The 20,217-nt window shown below is 41.5% G+C and overlaps 1 protein-coding gene across 2 annotated transcripts in view; it reads right to left on the bottom strand.

Moving 5' to 3' along the window:
• KIF26B (kinesin family member 26B) overlaps positions 1-20,217 on the bottom strand; it is a 278,589-nt gene that overhangs the window by 153,928 nt on the left and 104,444 nt on the right. The window lies entirely within an intron of this gene.

Below are 20,217 nucleotides of genomic sequence, written 5' to 3'. Positions count from 1 at the left end.
TAAATGCATTTATTGGCTCTGCAATCCAGTTCTGTGGTACTTTGGCTAAGACTTTACCTCATTTCCATTAAAAGTAATGAGCTAAAATAACCCCCTGACATTGTAAGTTTCCTTTATGGCTTTGGAGTTCCTTCTGTTTGGAGGAGAAAGTGTAAACCATTATCCTTGCTTCATTTGAGCACAGTGGGGAACTCGGAGGCATTAGTCAAAGCCTACTTATTAAAGGAAATCTCCACAAACATTCGCCCGTGTGGCAACGTAGCCGTGCATAATGCAAGTCAAGATGGGTGCTTGAGGACCGGACGTACTAGGCATCTCCATGTATTCCAAGCATTTAAGAGATGTGACTCTGACTCAAGCAAGATGCTAATGTGTATGTTTCATATTACTGCCTGCAATTTATTATGAGATTAAAAAATCAAAAGTAATTGAATCTAAGAAAAACCCCATACAGTCCTGTAAAATACTAGTTAACATACATCTTTCTCACACATGTCAAATGGCATTCTCAGCATCTGTCCCAGTTGCACCTCTTTCTCCCCAGCACCACCCCCAATTCCCCCCCTCAAAACCAAAATTGCCTGCAATTTATATTTATGCTATGTAAAAAGTGACTGGGTCTTCTTACCGGAATGCAAGGTTTAAAAAATAAAAAGCACTTCCCATACTTGGCCAGGTCTATGGGAGCATTTATTTCCTGATTGATTTGTTATGTAGTTGTGCTTCAGATGCTTAATAGACAATATATTTTCTTACGAGGCCAGATGTTACCCATTTGATGAACCTCATGTGCCTGTTTAGTAAAAGGTTTGGCATCCTCTCACTAATTCAGGCAATCTGACATCCTGAATATCTTAAACCTGACAGGTGACCAGAGCCCTGGCAAAGCAGGCTAGTATATAAGAAGTATATTCTCATCTATATGCCAAAATACTTTCTGTTTCTTATCAGGTCCACTTTTTGGGGGGGCACTCTTATTATCAGCACCCTCATTTTACAGCTGCTACTACTATGACCTACTTGTACCTTGATCCTACACTCACTCACTTACTTACTTACTTACTTACTATTTATTGAAGTGACATACCACCCATCATCCAATGATCACAAGGTGGTTTACAGCACAGGTAGCCCCCCATTTACGTGTGTTCAATATGTGCACAACCGTGTATACATGTATTGCACTGTAGACCTGGAAGTAACCTGGAAATGTCATAAAGGAGTCACTGAAACGTCACTAAAAGAGCAGAACGGGAGTGGAGAAGGAGTGTTTCAGGCTTTTTCAATGGGTTTCAATTATAAGTGATTTCACCAATGCACACAGTGCCTCAGAATGTAACCCTCCCATATATATTTTTTGGGGGGAGGCGGGCTGCCTGTCTATATATACACAGTTGCCTTGCTTTCTGTGGATTGCATTTCCAAGTAAATCTGCTTTGAACCTCAAACCAACTGTACACTGAACACGCCTTTCTGTCCTGATACCCAGTACTTTTGTGTTGTTGTTTTAGACCAGTGGTGTAGTGGTCCAGGCTCAAGGGGGTTCAAAGACCTATTGCTATTGCTGCAGCAATCAGTCCACAGTGGGGACTACGAAACAGAATGAAAAATTATTTCCTCCTCTGAGGAAGGGAAAGAAGTTACTAGAACTGGTTGGCCATGGTAGTTATCCTGCTTTCTTCCTGTCATCTAATTCAACTGAGGTCACCGTTAAAAAATGAATCCGTTCACGCAAAAGATCAAGAACTGACATATCTTCCCATTGAACAATGGAACAGATAAGTCAAGCTGCAAACAAGCTGACTTATCACTATTGCAAGCTGAAGTGCTGTATGACATACTCTCAATAGCAATTCCCACAGATGAGCTAAGCAGTATTACTCAGCTTTTATTGGGGTTCCACAAAGAAGGATTAAAATTAGGAACTATTTAGCCACAAGTGTGGACTTTGCTATTTGGCCTTGTGCAGCACACAGAAACAAGCTTTATCCGCAGTGAGACAAATGCATGTCAGGTTGACTTAAGTGACATTTATGGATGCCACAGGAAATAAGGTGTGTGTGTGTGTGTGTGTGTGTGTGTGTGTGTGTGTGTGCGCGCGCGCGCGCTTAATATTAGTAAATAGAGAACCTGGCAATGGATTGCAAATTTTCCCCAGAAGGAATAGTCCATAATTTCTGCAAATTAGCTTGAAAACACTATACTGCATTATACTTCAGTGCCCAAGAGTCATTCTTAACCAAGAGAAAAATGTGCCCATATTCTCCTCTCACTCTGTGGAAAATAGAACAGCAAAATACACACACACACACACAGAGAGAGAGAGAGAGAGAGAGAGAGAGAGAGAGAGAGAGAGAGAGAGAGAGAGAGAGAGAGACTTTTCATAAAAGAGTTGCTCAGTCTTCTGATATGGTTCTGAGAGCATGCTGCAGTTCAAAAAGGAAACTAGACAAATAAATAGTTTCTCTATTCCCTCACCCATGTGTTCCGCCAGCAAGCTCATTCTTTGTGAACAAAGATTTAGAATAGGTTAATGGGATAAGTTTTGAGTGGGGCCTTTGTTAATGTATTGGCAGCACATCACTGCCTAGATCAGCAACAATAGACAAAACATAACAGAATGCAATTCTTTCATCATAATAATAAACACTTCTAAGTGCATGTGGACAACACATATGTTCTTCCCAAATTCACATTCTTTGTTCTGTCTTGTGTGAAGTATAAAAACCACACGCCCTTTCTCCACCTATTCCCTTCCAGCTTGACAATAGCAGTCATTGAACATTGGTTTCTTTTAAGATCCTGTGGTATGACTGGGTACAGTGAATTTTTTTGAAGCAGGCAGACACTGCTAAACAGAACTACCAAAAATAAATAAATAGTCGCTGGGGTTTTTTTTTATAATATACTAATTTGATGATAGGTATTCATTAGTAAGCAGCAATGTATTAACAACAGGTAATAACAACGGTGGCAAAATAAGTAAAACAAGAAATCTCAATGCTTTTCCAAGAATAACTCCGCTTTATTTGTTCCCAGCATGTGGCTCAACTTGACCTCCGTCATATCCTACCTCTCCTGACATAAAATAGGCACCTCTGTCCCTCATCTGAAGCAGTTTGACCTTGCAGTAACTGAGGCCTAGAACAGTCACCATCACAGCACCCCCAAGTGGCTACATTTAGGTACTTGGTACTTTGGAAAGCTTTCTTGGGACATACGGTGCCGTCATGTTTTTGAGATTTTCTCTACAACAGTGAGGTCTAGAAACTTTATTTAAAATAATTAAAGCTGCTATTTACGGGGTTATAGCTAACAACTTGAACATAATCTTTTTCCCCATTTAGGGCAATTGGTTGTTCCATTATTCTATTTATATCCCACCTTTCCTCCAAGAAGTTCAGGACAGCAAACATAGTTCTATCCCTCCCCACTTTATCTTCATAACAAGGTTAAAGTGAGAGGTGGTGACTAGTCTAAGGTCAACCAGTGAGCTTCATGGCTGAGTAGGGATTTGAATCCTGGTTTTCTAAGTTTCAGTCCAACAGTGTAAACACTATAACATACTGGCTCTCTCAGTAATGGTATAGTGCTTTTTTTTCTTTGTGTTCAGAGCACTTAATATGCAGTAATCCTTACAATCATCCTATAAGGTAGGCCAGTATTATCAGCATACTACTACTGATAAAAGATGGAGACTGACAGTAGTTTGCCTAAGGCAGTGGTTCCCAACAGGTGGTCCGGGGACCCTCAGGCGTCCGCGAGCTATGCCAGAGGGGTCCGCAAGATGTGTTTCATGAAAAACAAATATAGGAATCGGCTCGACATGCGGTCGGATTTCAGAGTGAAAGTTTCAAGTTTGGAACCTAATATTTCAGAAATAATGAACTCAAAGGACAGATTTAACTCATCTCATTAAGAACTGAAAATTAAAACTAACTGTATACTGATGGAGTACTCTGTTGTAACTGTAAAAAACGTATAAATATAAAAAGACTCTTAATTTGGCTCTCACTTTTTAATTTTAGGATTAGGAATTAATGGGGGTCCTTGTCACAATAGCGGCTCGATGAGGGGTCCTCAATAAAATTTTGTTGGGAACCCCTGGCCTAAGGTAAGCGAAATAGTTCATGGCTTAGCTAAATTTGAAATGGGATCTTTAAGCTTATTATTATTATTTATGTTTTTATCTTGGCCAATCTGCCAATGGATATATATATATATATATATATATATACACACACACACACACACACACACACACACACACAATATAAACAATAAAAACATATTTTAAACATTTAAAAACAATTTAAACCCATCTAAAACCATTTCAAAACCTATATTGTCAGCTATCTTTCAACATGTATGAGTTAACGCAACATTCAGAAGCACAATTACCTTCTTTGTTAATTTTTTAAATATAATTTAAAGTAATTATTTTGTGGCTCTTCCAGCTAGAAATGCTGGTCCCCCATCTTATAACTTTAAGATGGTGATGAAGGATACATTAGCTATCCTGGATTGCAACCATTATCTCTAAAAATGAGATAGCTGATTTTGCAAAAAGAAAATACCCCAAAGCCTGTTATGACAAAAATTGTTTTGTTTTTTAATCCTAGTATTTGGATCACATTTAATTGCTGAGCACTACAGTACATTCCTACTATTTCATAATGGATGAAAAGTTCCTTTCCGTGGGTGAAAAACATTTGGGATGTAATGGTCAGTCTGATCAGTTTCAGCAGCTCATCAATGAATAGAAGCAATAAGGAAATCGTTCTATCATTGTGTATAACTCAACAGGAGCCTGTACTGAAAATTCTCAGATGCAACTGATAGTGTACTCAGAAACAGATCCCATCCTAGCCACTAAAAGACATTAATTGTTTTCCAAGAAAGCGATAATAGATAATAGAAATCTCTCACACAAATGAACATCTAACTATCTTCCAGAAGAAACGAGTAGCTTCATCAAATATTAAAATCTATGGGGAAATATCTTAACATGTTTTTTTAAAACACACACACACACACACACATTTCCAGTGGAAGACATGCAGTAACATAATGCAACTCAACAGTGAGGCTATGCTGTCAGCAGCTAAATCCAAGGCTAATGCTGGTATAATGTACTTGCAATTCTATGCACACACCGTAGCAAAGAAAAGAGCAAAGAAGTAGCAATAGAAACAAGAGATAATGTGGCAATGCCTGCAGCCACTCGCATGGTATCCCTGGCAACTCTACTACCACACACCAATTGCAATGTTTTGCACCAATGATGTCTAGCCACAAAGTGGAAAGCACCAATGGCAGAAACAGCATAAGAACATCACTCCACACAGTGTTCTGGTGGAGGGAGCCACTTTGCAGTCTGAGGGCCACATTCTCCCATGGGCAACCTTCTGGGGTGGGGTGGGTGGGTGAGTGAGTGGGTGTCACATACAAGTGGTGGATGTGGTAGAGGAATGTGTGGCTAAGAGCATGGTACTGTCCAAAGAATACAAGTAAGAAGTATGTTCACACTTTGAGGATGCATTCTGTTGCTGTAAAATCAGTGGAGGGGAGCCTGTGAGGGGTGTGGCCTAGTAAGCCTGGCCTGGACAGAGTCCTAGAGGTCAGATGGAGAGGGCTGGAAGATCTTAATTGGCACCTGTACCTGAGGTTCTCCACCCTAAAGTACACATACATTCTTTTCACACACACACACACACAAAAAAAACACTAGAGGGCTCTCAGGTAGAAACCACAGCAATGGTACGGACAGAGGCATCCCATGGCCCAGCAATCAAGATACACATGGAGACGACAGTGGTTTCCCAGGAGAAGTGTTTGAGTCCTGCTGGGATGTCAATGACCACATGCACATTGCTAATGCTAGTGAATGCAATGCACATACAGCGGTGCCTCGCTAGACGAATGCCCTGTAAGACGAATTTTTCACTTAACGAATAGATTTTTCGAGCTGAGGTTGCCTCGCAAGACGAATTCGTTTTGCGAAAAATTCGTCTAGCGAATCGCGGTTTCACATAGGAATGCATTGAAATTCAATTAATGCATTCCTATGGGCAAAAAAATAATAATTTTCAATGCATTCCTATGGGATTCGCTAGACGAATTTTTCGTTATATGAATTGACCCATAGAACGAATTAAATTCGTCTAGCGAGGCACCACTGTATATTGGTGTCAAACGGAGGGGAACAAGCCAACTTTTTGCAAGGGAAAGGGAAGATGTCCACATGGATAAGGAGGAATGAAAGATGCAATGGGATACAGGAGATGCTGGTCTGAGTCCCACCAGTGGAGATGTGAATGTGGTCTCAATCAGCGAATGCATACCTTTGATGGTGGTGGGGAATCCTTACAGGAAGAAGAATTTTGAATAGAAAGGGTGGAGATGGGAAGAACAAACACACAGCCATAAGACCAGATAGAAAAAAGGTCCACAAAGGGGCTTTTGTGTCTCTTAGAGCAGCGAGACGCTGGCTGGTGTTCCGCGACGTGCGCCGACGAGAAGGGCGATTTGCATTGTCACGTGCCTGGCGGCCGCCAATACTCAACACTGACCCACCGGAAAGGAAGCCGGCCGGGTCACGACGCGGGGCGAGCGCAGCTCTCAACAGCCACCACCACGGCCTCGGACGTGAGAGGCGGCCGGCGGGTGCTGCTGCTGCTGTTTGTCTCGCTCTCGCTGGTCTTGCTGGCGGCGCCCGGGGCTTGATCGGCACGAGGCCGCGGGCCGACAAGCAGAACAGCCTCCGGAGGGCAGCCAGCAGCGTCTACGAGGGAGTGAGCGGCCTCTTCGGCGAGGAGCACGTGCTGGCAGAGAAATCAGCGGCTTGTGAAGCCTTATTACAGGAGATTGCAACCAACACAGCAATTGGCGAGTGTTTCTTACAGTCATAATTCACTGAGATTTAGGACTTACCCCACAAACTAAACTGGGCTCTCTCTCTCTCTCTCTCTCTCTATATATATAGTCAATATAGGCACAGAGTTAAAAAAATTTAACTTTTTTAATGGTGGTGTGCCTCATGATTTTTTTCATGGAACAAGTGTGCCTTGGCCCAAAAAAGGTTGAGAAACACTGTCTTAGAGCCATGCCCCTTTTACACCCTCTTTTTCCTTCCCATTCTCCTTACAGACCCAGCCATATGGAAGAGGACTAAAGAGGATTCACACGGAGCCACAGGTCAGTAAAGATTCAGGAAACGAGAGATCTTAGGTTTGATACCTGAGAGTATAGTCAATCTGTGTGACTGCAACATGAAATCAGTAACCTCACTCAAAACTGAGTGCAATGAGCTGTACGCATGAGGGACTCTGTCCATGTGATGGGAGGCAAGGGAGAGAAGAACAAGTTTGTTGCAAAATTTAAAGCGAACCAACCTAATCCGTTGGTCTCAGGTTTACATGCAAATTGGAATGGAGCTATCATTCTGATTACACCCCCCTTCTTTGAATTTTGTGGTGTACTTTCAGTTTTTAAAAATGCACATTTTAGGGAGAAATGGGCTGAAAAGTATCATTCTCTCCTCGGCATAGCAGGTTGAATTTAAACGTTATGTTGCCCACCTAGTGACTGAAACTATCACCTCATACCAGAGTATTTGACAGAAAGCCACATCAGGAAATCATCTCAGATTATTGCCTTTTATCAGCTCAAGCAGATGCCCTCAAATGGGAGCCAAGTTGAACTATCCTAGGAAATTACTTGTTTCTCCTCACTAAGCGTTTTGACATGAAGCTACTATTTTCAATATGAGAATTAAACCTCACTTTTCACTGAAGTTTTGGACTAAACCAATGCTTTTGGAAAACCTGAGTTGTAAGATCAGTTATTAAACCCATATTTTTGTTAATGTTTTTGCTGTTTTGTAACTGTTTTTAGCTCTTATATGCTGTACGTCATCTTGTCCCATGTGGAAGGCAATTAATAAACAGCAGCAGCATGTGTAAGCTCCCCTTATTCTCCATTCAATCCAGAGACTGCATACCTCTGCATGGAGATGTGCCAGTCCTAGCTTCATAGAAATACATGAAGTGCAAGTGGAGGTGCTCACCTCCTACTTTCCCTTCCAGGAGGCTATGTAACGTCACAGGGGATGTGAAAACCTGAAAACAATATAGTTTTCTCTTGGAAATTACATCACGCCTAGGTCTGGCTAGTGCATCTTGCAAAATCCATGTGCACCACTTGGAATAAAGATGAGCAAATAAATGATAATAGTTTCTTTTGAACCTCACATTCTTCAAAATATTTCAGTAAGAATGACCTTTTCTCTCCACTTCCTTTGCACCCCACTCCAGAAATAACTAAGTCTTTAATGCACACAGGTTTCTTCTAATGGTTAGCTACCTCAGAGAAGACAAGCAGGATTTAATCAATGTAAGCGGGTGGGTTAAACACTCGTGATTTATTCGTTCGCAGCATCTTCAGACTGTTATTCACATGGCCCTAAAAGTATTTCAACTTCTCCTGTAGCTAGGGATGGAGGAGAAATTCAATTCAGTACACATTTAAAGCAGAACCTATCAATTTTTCTTTTTCAGAAACAATATGCAAACCAAAACACAGCTATCATTTGAAATACACACATATCTGAATTTTGCAATGCAGTTCTCCATCCAATGTTTACACAAATGAATAAATTAGGGGGAAGTGTGCACAAAAACAAATATACATTGGCAAAAATAACATACAAAAATGAATTCTGTTTGGGCAAACTGCTTGCAGAAAAAGCTGCATTAGCCAAAACTGCATTTAAAATGTTCACTGAAATTTTCATGCTTCAAATTGCTGCGAAATGTGAAGAATATAATTTAAGATGGGGAAAATGAGAAATTGAGGGAACCAGAATTGACATGATCATTCCATCCTTACGTGTCACACAAGTTTTTCCATTTGCAATTGGTTTTGTGAGTTGAACAACCCACGGAGGAACAACCCAGACAAATGGTACAGGTTATTAATGTGGAGCAGGAACTCAGGGGACACAAAGCTGTGGTACGTCTTCTCACGTATGTGTACTCTTTATTAAATTGGAAAACTGCATCCCAAAAATTAAGAGATGTGCGAATTTCCTAGAATAGCTGTGTTTCAGTTCACATATTTGCTTGAGAAGTGTAAATTAGGTAGGCTCACTTAAAAATCAACCAGATTTCCCCTTTCCCTATTCTATTTAGATAGATTGTGTGAAAAAGCCTCCAGTTGTTATCATTTTGAGGCTCCTTTCCTGGGCTCAGACTCCCCCCGCCTTCCCTCACAAGCAGAGGTTCAAATTGGACAGGAATTGGATGAATTATTTTCTAACACCTTTTGAAAGAAGAACACTGTGGGGCTTCAGCAGCATGCCTTAATAATAAAATAGCTCTGACTCTGCAGAGTTTTAAGCTAGACTCTATAAACAAATTGCTTTTCATCAGTTCTATATATGCAATTTCTTCATTCTCACAATTACCTATTTAAGATGTATAGCTGCAGAAATTACATTTTTGTAAAGAAACTATGATTTCCTAACACATATGCACTTTAAACACTCTGAATAGGGCTAGAATCTACACTTGAGGGAAGAATCAGGATTGTACCCGATGGCTATGTTCTGGCCTCCCATGCATTGATCAGCTGTGTGAACAGAGTTGCACATGCACACACTGTATACAGGTTGGCTCTGTATACGGGGCCCTTTGTTTTGCACCAAGTTAATCAACATGTAGGGGTCAAATACAAGGCTTGCTACTGCATATCAAATCCCTCTCCACAGCTCGTTCTGTCCCTGCTCAGAATATCTGATGTAGTTAAAGGCTTTGTGTCTGCCAGATCAATATGGATTCCATATTTTCAAAGCCACTGATTAAATTTTTTGCCTTTGTTGTCTTGGTGACTTTCTTGTGCTTTTATTAAAATTGGATTTTCGGAAGAATAGTAAGTAAGCAAAATGTCAGTACACAAATAGTACCAGTGACACCTTCTTTAAGTAACCATATCCCATGAACCCTTAATCCCTGAATTCAATAAAATAAATAACAGGAATTGAAAACAGAAATAACTTTCCCTGGAAGTGATGGACAATACAGATGAGTGAGTTTTTTTTCCTAATCAGGATACCATATACTCTGTAATGGTAATGATGATCATGCTAAGAGCTGAAATGATGCAGAATGTTCACAAGTTACAATGCTCAAACCATGAACAAAATTTCATTCTTTTAGAGTTGCACGCAGTTGCTTTTAAACAGGCTTGAGGAGGGGTTACTGTTTGTTTGATCCTCTAATGAGGGGTAGCTAACGTATGGTCCTCCAGATGTTGTCGGCCCAACTGCCATCAGCCCTAGCCAATCAGAGGTGATGGGAGTTGTAGTTCATCAACCTCTGGAGGACCAAAGGTAAGCCACCACTGCTCTCTAACATTTCTCAGTTGTCCTCATTATGCAGTAGCAACACTGGACCTGCTATCCAGCATGGGGGTGCTAAGAGGGCAAACATATGACAATTAGTGTTTGCCAAATAGAATGACAGATATTGGAAAGTTTCTTCAGACCCTGATAGGTGGCCATGGACAAACTTAAGTCTAAATCAAGGGTGTGAATCAGTATGAGTCTCTCCACAATTGTGGAGCTGTTCTCCCCTAGAGATGTAAAGCTGTTTCACACATTACATGTCAGTAAACCCACTGACTACACTTGGCTGACAACTTCAGTTATCCCTTGTTCCTCAACAACTGTACCTGTGTGATACACATATTTGCAAACATCAGCTTACTGCATTTATGCTTTCTATTTTTAGATGTACACTTCTACGGTCTTAATTATACACCCCCAAAAGTTGATTACCATTATGTACCCTATCCCTAGCATTACCATATCCCTAGCTTGACCATCTTTTCAAAGCTTTTATTTTTTTATTTAGTAATCAAGGCTGGATATGGAGAAAATATTTGTCACTGTTTTTATATTGCTCTGTTTTATTGTTGGTGTTTTTTTTTAGTTATTCAGTTGTTCGTTATTTTGAGCTTCCAGAAAAGCAAGTCAGTGCAATTTTTACATGCATTGTACATTTAAAAAATAAATTCATGATTAACTGTTTTAAATGCCCTCTAATGGACCTTCATTTGGGGATATGTGGCAGATTTAAAAAGCAAACCATTAAATAAGATATACTTACAGCTTACAGCTTCTCTATCATCACCTCCACCACCACCTTTCCCTTTAGAGGCAGAAACTCTGAACAATCACTGACGCTGTTCAATATGAAATGCTTTCAGAACAGTCACACTGACTTGCACAACTTTTGTCTAAAGTATTTTAATATATAATTAGGTATTTCACTTATCTGCACGCGAGCTGTCAGCTAGTAGTGTCAGGGCATTGTAAGAAGTTGAGATCTTACTGTAACTGCTGCCACATCACAAGAAGCAATCTGTAAGCCATTGACCTTTCGCTTCCCTGCTGACAGGAATGGCACCAGGAGCTACCCAAGTGTGTCAGTGTGTAGCCTCTGCTTAAATGACACGACTGAGCCAGGGAACAGCTTCCTTCTAATCTCCAGTAAGATAGTAAGCCATATAAAGAACTAGCATGTCTTCATACAGGCAACATTTTAAACTGCATCATTAGTCTTTATTTAAAAGATACAGTATATGACAAACTTCTGCCACAGCCAGAGTGGCAGGAAGAAAATTACTGTCCTCTGTGTTCAAAACAGCCTTGTGAAAAGACAGCAGCTTATTGCAGAAAACAGTGGAGGTTTATTCCCTAATCTTTTTCCTGTATCAACTCCATTGAGCAGAAAGAGCTCCCTCTTCACCTTTCCCAGAGCTGGATAGTCATCATATCTTACACACAAAAATGAAGTCATTAGGCACATATTGCTTTCCTGAGGAAAACTGCCAAGTTTCAGGTACCTGCTCGGTTTTAATTAGTACTTTTGGCTGCAATCCTAAATGCACTTACAAGGGACTAAGCCCCATTAGAAACCACCAAATTTACTTCTGAGTAAACATGCACAGGATTGCATTGTTATTCCACACGTGTTCCCTCTCCCTCCGCCAGATGTTGCTCTGCGGGTCAGCAAACTTAGTTTTCCCTTCTACAAACATTTCCAATGCCAAAGGCACTTAGTTAATATCTCAAATCCACTTAAACCTCAAGGTACTTTTGTTATGTTTCCCCTCATTAAGACCAACGGACAGGATAATTCCCCTCCCCACCAAAAAAGGATGTCTACAAGCAATATATTCCTGGAAGTGCAGACAAAAGAAATGTGAACAATTGGAGGGTGTCAGAATCCCAGTTATACATATATTGTGCCTTTACTTACCATATGACTCAGAATGCAGGACATTCCTTTCCTTTCCTTTCCCGCCCCTTCCCTCCCCTCCCCTTTCCTTTCTACAGTGGGGGAAATTACTATTACCATTGAGGCTTCTGTGGAGCGAACCTCCAGACAGGGAAACCCAAGAAAGCAGCAGAAGTGGGACACCCAATATGCCCCAAATGTAGGCAGCTCTGAATCTCAAAGTCCTACAGTCACCACTTGGTCATCAAGAATGGAGATGACACTGAGCCTGAAGAAAAGCTCAATCCCAATGGCACAAAGCTCACTTGGCAGCACAAGGAAGTTGGAAGCGGCCCAAGGGTCATCTAGTCCAACCCCATGTATGAGTCCTACTTATTACAAGGAATTATAACCATAAGTACAGTCAGGATTAGGACCCCACAATTATACCAGTGTGGGGAAGTCAGGATGTGCATTTACATTTTTATTTGCTGCCTGGAAAACTGGTGCAATAACCTCCATATACCCATTCCTAGTCTAGCTACTTTCTGGGAAGCTTGCATACCGTTCAGCACTAGGCCTACTGACTGCTGACACTGCTGGACAGCTCCAATGGCCAGAATGGGACACAATATCTTCAATCTGGCACACAAGTTTCACAAAAAAATCTCCTCAGAAACCAAACCTTTATGTGTCTAATATGGGGGTGGTAGTTTCATGACCTAACTAGTAGCTGTCACTGCTTGCAGCAGTAGAAGGTTTTCAACACTGTGATACATCACCAGCTAAACATCGTGATATACTGATATATCACGATGTATGGATTAAGGTGGCGCTGTGGGTTAAACCACAGAGCCTAGAGCTTGCCAATCAGAAGGTTGGCGGTTTGAATCCCTTGATGGGGTGAGCTCCGGTTGCTCGGTTCCTGCTCCTGCCAACCTAGCAGTTCAAAACACGTCAAAGTGCAAGTACAGTGGTACCTCTACTTACGAATTTAATGCGTTCCGAACGCACATTTGTAAGTCGAAAAAAATTGTAAGTCGAATCCCATAGGAATGCATTGGGAATCGTAAGTAGAAGCAACCCTATCTAAAAATTCGTAAGTAGAAAAAAATCCTATCTAAACCACATCCAAGATGGCAGACGGAGCTCCATTCATAAGTAGAGGTACCACTGTAGATAAATAGGTACCACTACAGCGGGAAGGTAAACGGCATTTCAGTGTGCTACTCTGGTTTGCCAGAAGCGGCTTTGTCATGCTGGCCACATGACCTGGAAGCTGTACGCCGGCTCCCTCGGCCAATAATGCGAGATGATCGCCATAACCCCAGAGTTGGTCATGACTGGACCTAATGGTCAGGGGTCCCTTTACCTTTACCTTTTTATGGATTAAGTATGGAGATGTGTAGAGGCACTGGCTGGCTTCATGGTTTTTCCTGCATGGTGGTTTTTGCATAGCACACATACATGATGATTTGTGATATATTACCAGGTTAAACATTATGAAACCGATATCACAATATGGACTTCAAACCGGTTTTGGGCGATATATCAATATATCGCCCAGCTGTAGTTATGGCCTTGCTCCAGAGGGTTCCCCTTTACTTCAGATTCAAGAAAGTGCTTACATATCTGGGTCAACCAATCTGAACTGACAACCAGCACCAGAATTAGAAGTGGCCACTAAACATGTTCCTTCAATCCCAATTTGCAACACAGGTGTTAGACTTGAGAAAGACTATGACATTACAGTTCACAATGAGCCATGAGTAGAGACAGTTTCTTAGATATGTTGTGTCGAGGCCATTTAGTACTCCTGAGTTATTATGGGCTGGGCTCAGAAGACAGCAGCACTGACTGAGGTTCGGCAGGAACAAAAAACAGGCAGCTCTAATTCCAGTAAATAATTTGTCTATGCGCACATCCAGGAAAACTGTAATAGCACAGTGGCAACCAAACACTAGATTAGCTGAAACTGATACTGCCTTTAATTTAAATGGAGAACTTGGTCTTACTGCACTGTATGCAAGCTTTCCTGTTTATATCTGCACAGACCATCATAATCTATCGTCACTAAAACATCTGAATGCCAGACATGTTGCATTCTTGCCTTCTCCCTTAGGGCACTGGGCCTGCTGGGAACATTAAGGAGACTGACTCGATTCTCTCAACTGGAATTTATTGTTCACTGATTAAAAGACTCAAAGCAAAGGAGTCCTTGATAGCCAGCACAAGGAGAAGATGCAAAAAGGGGAAATGCTTAAGTGATTTACAGTTCAATACTCAAAGCACTCCAGCAGGAGCCAACATTGCACTGGCTTTAGATGAAATTGAGATGCTTTAGCAATCCAATTCGGAACATTTGTCGCTGGCACACATCCACCTGCAGTGCCAGCATAATGTCATGTTTTGTGATGTTGCCCTAGAGCACATCAGTCAGTATACCACTTCAGCAGCAGCAATCAGAAGCAGGCAGGAGAAACAATCCTAGAGCTGGCTAGTTTGGTTTCTCCTTTGAAAGTGCAAATTAAGTATTTTTGGATAATTTCACCCCTAGCCCAAGATTCTTCTAAGTGTCTACAGATGTAAAACTCCAAAGTTAAATGCGTATGAAAAACTAAATTAGGAGCATACTTGTAAGGAGGTATTTGTAGTAAGTCGCATATATTTCCAAATCAAGAAAGGGGCAAAGAAACCCAGACTGCAAGATTAACTCACCAGTCCTAGGAAGGTGCTTTTCCTTTCAGACTGCCATAGTGGCAGTTCACGTGGGCTTGGGTTCTGTAGAAAAGTGACTCCGAGATATTCACCACTATTATTACAATTAATTTATTAATCACCTTCTAAATCTCATTGCAATTTATACATAAAACCATTGAAAATGCAAAAACAACCAATACATTTCAAACAAGGCTAAAACCCTAACAAGTTGACACCTGTGGTAAAGACCCATTTGTCCAGCTGTCAGAACAAACATGTATTCAACTGTTTCTGGGAAGTGTAGAGAGTGATAGGAATGCTATTCCACAGAACGGGGGCAGCCACACTAAAACTCCTGCTCCGAGCTACTGCGGAGAAAGCTTCTGAGATCTTTGGAACTTGCAAGAGAGACTCTCCCTGCAGACTGCTGAGAAGAAGATACGGTAAGGGATAAGGCTGTCTCTCTCAAGTAACTTAGTCCCTAGCTGTACTGGGACTTAGTACCAACACCTTGAACTTGGCCCAGTAGCAAACTGGCTGTCACTGCAAATCCTGCAAACAAGGTGCTTTATGTTGGTGGTAGTTTGCCCCCACAAGCAACCTAGCTGCTACGTTCTGCGCCAGCTGCAACCTCTGGAACAACCCCAAGGGTAGCCCCACATAGAGTAACTGCAGTAATATAACCATGAGAATATAACCCATTGAGTTCTGTGAGGATATCCAAAAGGGTAATGTTTTGCTGCTGTTCTTAAACTTAACTCATTGCAACTCAGCAATGCAGAACAGGTGGCACAATGAGCTCTTCCATCCACAATGGCCCACCTTCTACCACTGAAATGAACCAAGCTTGCTACATGTGCATCTGAGCATGCACAGAGATCTTGGGATGTCCCTCACTCCCTGGGCATGATTCTGCTTCCCTGTAGCTATTTATATTTTAAAAACATGCATGTTGATTGCTTACATACAAGTAACACCATCGACTATTACACTTCACACATTTTGTTTCATAAATATTTGCAGTTCCTACTTATAATTTGATTATGGGGTATGTGCAATTTCCAGTCACTGGAGTGCTGCAAGTCACTGTATAAACTAAATCTGGAGGGCAGTAATTTGCATTTATGTCTGTTCCTAAGAAAAGTAGTGTTTGAAAGCTGTTCTTAGAGTCTTGTCATACCCATGTATTTCTCCTGAACTGATACTCTTATATATTTCCATGAACAAACAAGAAGATTAAATTAATTGGCCAACTGGGAATATGGAACAGATTTACAATAGATGTAATTAAAAACATTCCAGCACAATCTAGATTTGATGGCAAAGAAACGTGTTATCAGAGGCAATGACTAAATTCTACTAATCGGATCTAATTCGTATTAATTGCAGAAGTGGCACTGTCTTCAACTTTAGTTCATTCCTGCAACAATTTAATTTAAGTGCCCATGAAATGCTTGTTTACTTGCACAGTAAATTTCCTGACAAGCAGAAAAGCTAGTTCAGTGCAAATTGTATATTGTGGGCCACATTCTCATTGTAAGAATGCAGATTGCATTAGAAATACTTGTTTTTTGTTGGTGGTACAGTCGTACCTTGGATCCTGAACGCCCTGGAATTCGGATGTTTTGGCTCCCGAATGCCGCAAACCCGGAAGTGGTTGTTCCAGTTTGCAAACATTCTTTTGGAACCCAAACATCTTATGGGGCTTCCACAGCATCCTGCAGCCAATCAGAAGCCACGATTTGGTTTCTGAACATTTTGGAAGTCAAACGGACTTCCGGAACGGATTCCGTTTGACTTCCAAGGTACGACTGTACTTCAACTAGCAAAGTCAGAACAGCAAAATAACGTGTGGACCAGTGTTTCCCAACCAGTGTGCCTCCAGATGTTTTGGGACTACAACTCCCATCATCCCTGGCTAGCAAGACCAGTGGTCAGGAATGATGGGAGTTGTAGTCCCAAAACATCTGGAGGCACACTGGTTGGGAAACACTGGTGTGGACAATCAGGGAACATCCTCCTTGGTCTGGATAAGAACAGGGACATCCAAAAACCTCAGGAACATATAGTGAAAGGCACACACATTGACAAAATACAGATTAAAATAAAAAAATTCCTTCAGTAGCACCTTAAAGACCAACTAAGTTTTTATTTTGGTATGAGCTTTCGTGTGCATGCACACTTCTTCAGATACCTGAAGAATCTGAAGAAGTGGTAGGTATCTGAAGAAGTGTGCATGCACACGAAAGCTCATACCAAAATAAAAACTTAGTTGGTCTTTAAGGTGCTACTGAAGGAATTTTTTTATTTTACTTCGATCCAGACCAACACGGCTACCTACCTGTAACCAAAATACAGATTAGTTGGCCACAGATGGTGAAACAAAATGGAAAAGGTCATCATCACTTAAATTTGTCAAGCGTGTTTAATTCTAGCCAAGGGCAAATGCATTCAGAATACCTCCCATGTGAAGCATTGGACAGTATGCGATGAAAAAGTATATGGGAACATTATTCATTTTTATTTACTTATCTTTTATGGGGATTTATACCTTACTCTTCAAACAGATTCCAAGAGTGGCTTAACAACAACAACAACAACAACAACAACAACAACAACAACAACAACAACAGAAGTTCCAAATAAATTAAAAGGCATACAAACAGCATACCAAATGCAGTAAATCTAAAGCAAGCAGCAAATCAAAACTCTACAAACAGACCCAATTAAAAGGCCTGGTAAAATCAAAAGTTACCAGGTAGCCTAGATGACACCAGAGCAGGTGGCAGGCAAGCCTCCATAGTCAAAAATCAGTCAGAACATAGAAGGGTAATGGCTGAGTTTGTGAAACCAGAGGTACATACCCGTTTGTATCATTGGGGGAATGAATGTACCTTCGTTTGAGTCAACACATGAATTGAGACAGAAATACACAGCACTATAAGAGCAAGCTCATCCTCTTTAAATAAGCAGAAACTCTTCTTCGGGCTATAAAAGTTATGGACACATTCCACATTAGCTGCTATTAGTAGTGGGTAGTATTAAGGTCATAGGTTTTTGTTTCTCTGCTCAGAGTTTTATTCATTGCTAAATCCACTACTTCTGAACACCAAGCGTTTCTTTACGCTCTCCTTTCTCTGGTACCCTAATTACTATCCACTATCTGCCCAGGTGTCTCCTACTGCTGACTTTTCTTTCCAGTACAAACTTGATACAGGTGAGCTGGTCTCTGCCAATGTTTAAAACAGCCTTCAAAGTGCAATACAATCTTTGGGAGATAATCAAGAGCTTCAGTTAAGCCTCAGCCGCTAACATTGCTTCAAGGCATTCAGGATTATTATTACCCAGGGTGTAGGCACCTGTGGTAACTGACAAGGTCACCAGGTAAGACAGCAGGTAACAAAGGCCCTTTCCCCACCTTGGGGGGGGGGAAATCCCAGAGACCTTCTTTATATGAGAACAACAACTTAATCTCCCGGTTTAACATCTAATCCCACCCCAAAATCATTATTGGATTAAGCAAATAAACTACAGCGCTTTCAAATGTCCATCAGTGACATTCAGAGGAAAAAGTCTGGATATGGAAAGTTGCATTTTAAGCCGTAGGCTTTTAGCTGGCCATGCTGCTCAGCCAAGGCAAATAGCTTTGTTGGTCTGAATGGCTTCCTAGGTCCAGGAAAAAAATGTTAATGAAAATCCTCTTGATTTCTCAGAAAACTGAAACAGATCTTAATCCAGAACTTCCAATCTATTAATTTCAGTTTAATATATTTTATCTCACTTTTCAATCTCACATCAGTTTAAAACACACAGAGAAGGATTTGGGCTTATAGACAAACAAGCAAAAAAAGCCAAGGTGGACATATGGAGAGGAGTATCCAGAAAAGTGAGGAGGGAGAACAATTTGACAATGCCAGAATGACGTGGGGCGGTGTAAGCAGGAAGTGGCATCCAGCTGTGGCGAGGCTGATTTTTCCCTTGGGGTTATTATTGCCTGGACAGCGGCAGCACAACTACAGAGTACAATTCCCCTGCTTTGCTGGTGGTGGTGCCAGAGTATTCTTCCCCTTTGCTTCCATAACCCAATAGCAACTAGTGGTTAGAGCAGAATCCTTTCCAACAGGGAAAGAAAGCAAACTCGTGCAGTTGCTTCTTCTCTGGTTAATGACTGGGGTCAAACAGATATGAGAGAGGGAGCCACGTTACACATTCATCCCATTCACATATAAAGCCTGCTTCTATTCATGGAAAGGGGTCCGTGAATAAGGACAGCTGCATCTTGCCCTTCCTTACCTCCCCACAATGCACAAGCCTAGGGGGTGCATAGGTCATTTAAAAGGTGACTGGTGTCACTTCTTAAATAGCATAATTCTATTTTGTGCCTGGAGTTTTTCTGAAATTTGAATCTGGCAAATATGCTGCAGCACAGTCTTGGTTAAAATACACTACCATAGGAACCCTACCGTAGGAACCCTACCAATTTCATGACACGTTCTGAATAGGACCAAACAGAACGAATTCATTCCATTGCCTACTACAGCAGATTCTGAAATATGTTTATGCAGTTTTCTATCGTGTTATCTGGATGCCCATAATATAGGGAAGGTGCTTTCTTTGAACTATGACCTGCATTCAGGTTTTATTCTAAATAAGGTTTTTTTTTGGGGGGGGTGCAATGACCACTGAGCCTAGGGCTTGCTGATCAGAAGGTCAGCGGTTCGAATCCCTGTGGCGGGGTGAGCTCCCGTTGCTTGGTCCCAGCTCCTGCCAACCTAGCAGTTCGAAAGCACGTCAAAATGCAAGTAGATAAATAGGAACCGCTACAGCGGGAAGGTAAACGGCGTTTCCATGTGCTGCTCTGGTTCGCCAGAAGCGGCTTTGTCCTGCTGGCCACATGACCTGGAAACTATACGCCGGCTCCCTCGGCCAATAATGCGAGATGAGCGCGCAACCCCAGAGTCGGTCACGACTGGACCTAATGGTCAGGGGTCCCTTTACCTTTTACCTTTAATGACTGAAGACATTGGTTTGGCTTTAGATTAAGTCTGTCCAGCACATTTGGTAAAGGACCCCTAGATGGTTAAGTCCAGTCAAAGATGACTATGGGGTGCGATGCTCATCTCGTTTTCAGGCCAAGGGAGCTGGCGCTTGTGCACAGACAGTTTTCTGGGTCATGTGGCCAGCATGACTAAACCGCTTCTGGTGCAACAGAACACCATGACGGAAGCCAGAGCGT

The sequence above is a fragment of the Zootoca vivipara genome, chromosome 3 (genome assembly GCF_963506605.1).
Source record: "Zootoca vivipara chromosome 3, rZooViv1.1, whole genome shotgun sequence".
NCBI classification, from domain to species: Eukaryota; Metazoa; Chordata; class Lepidosauria; order Squamata; family Lacertidae; genus Zootoca; species Zootoca vivipara.
Note: the sequence above shows the minus strand (reverse complement) of the source record. Positions and strands in the feature narration are given on the sequence as shown.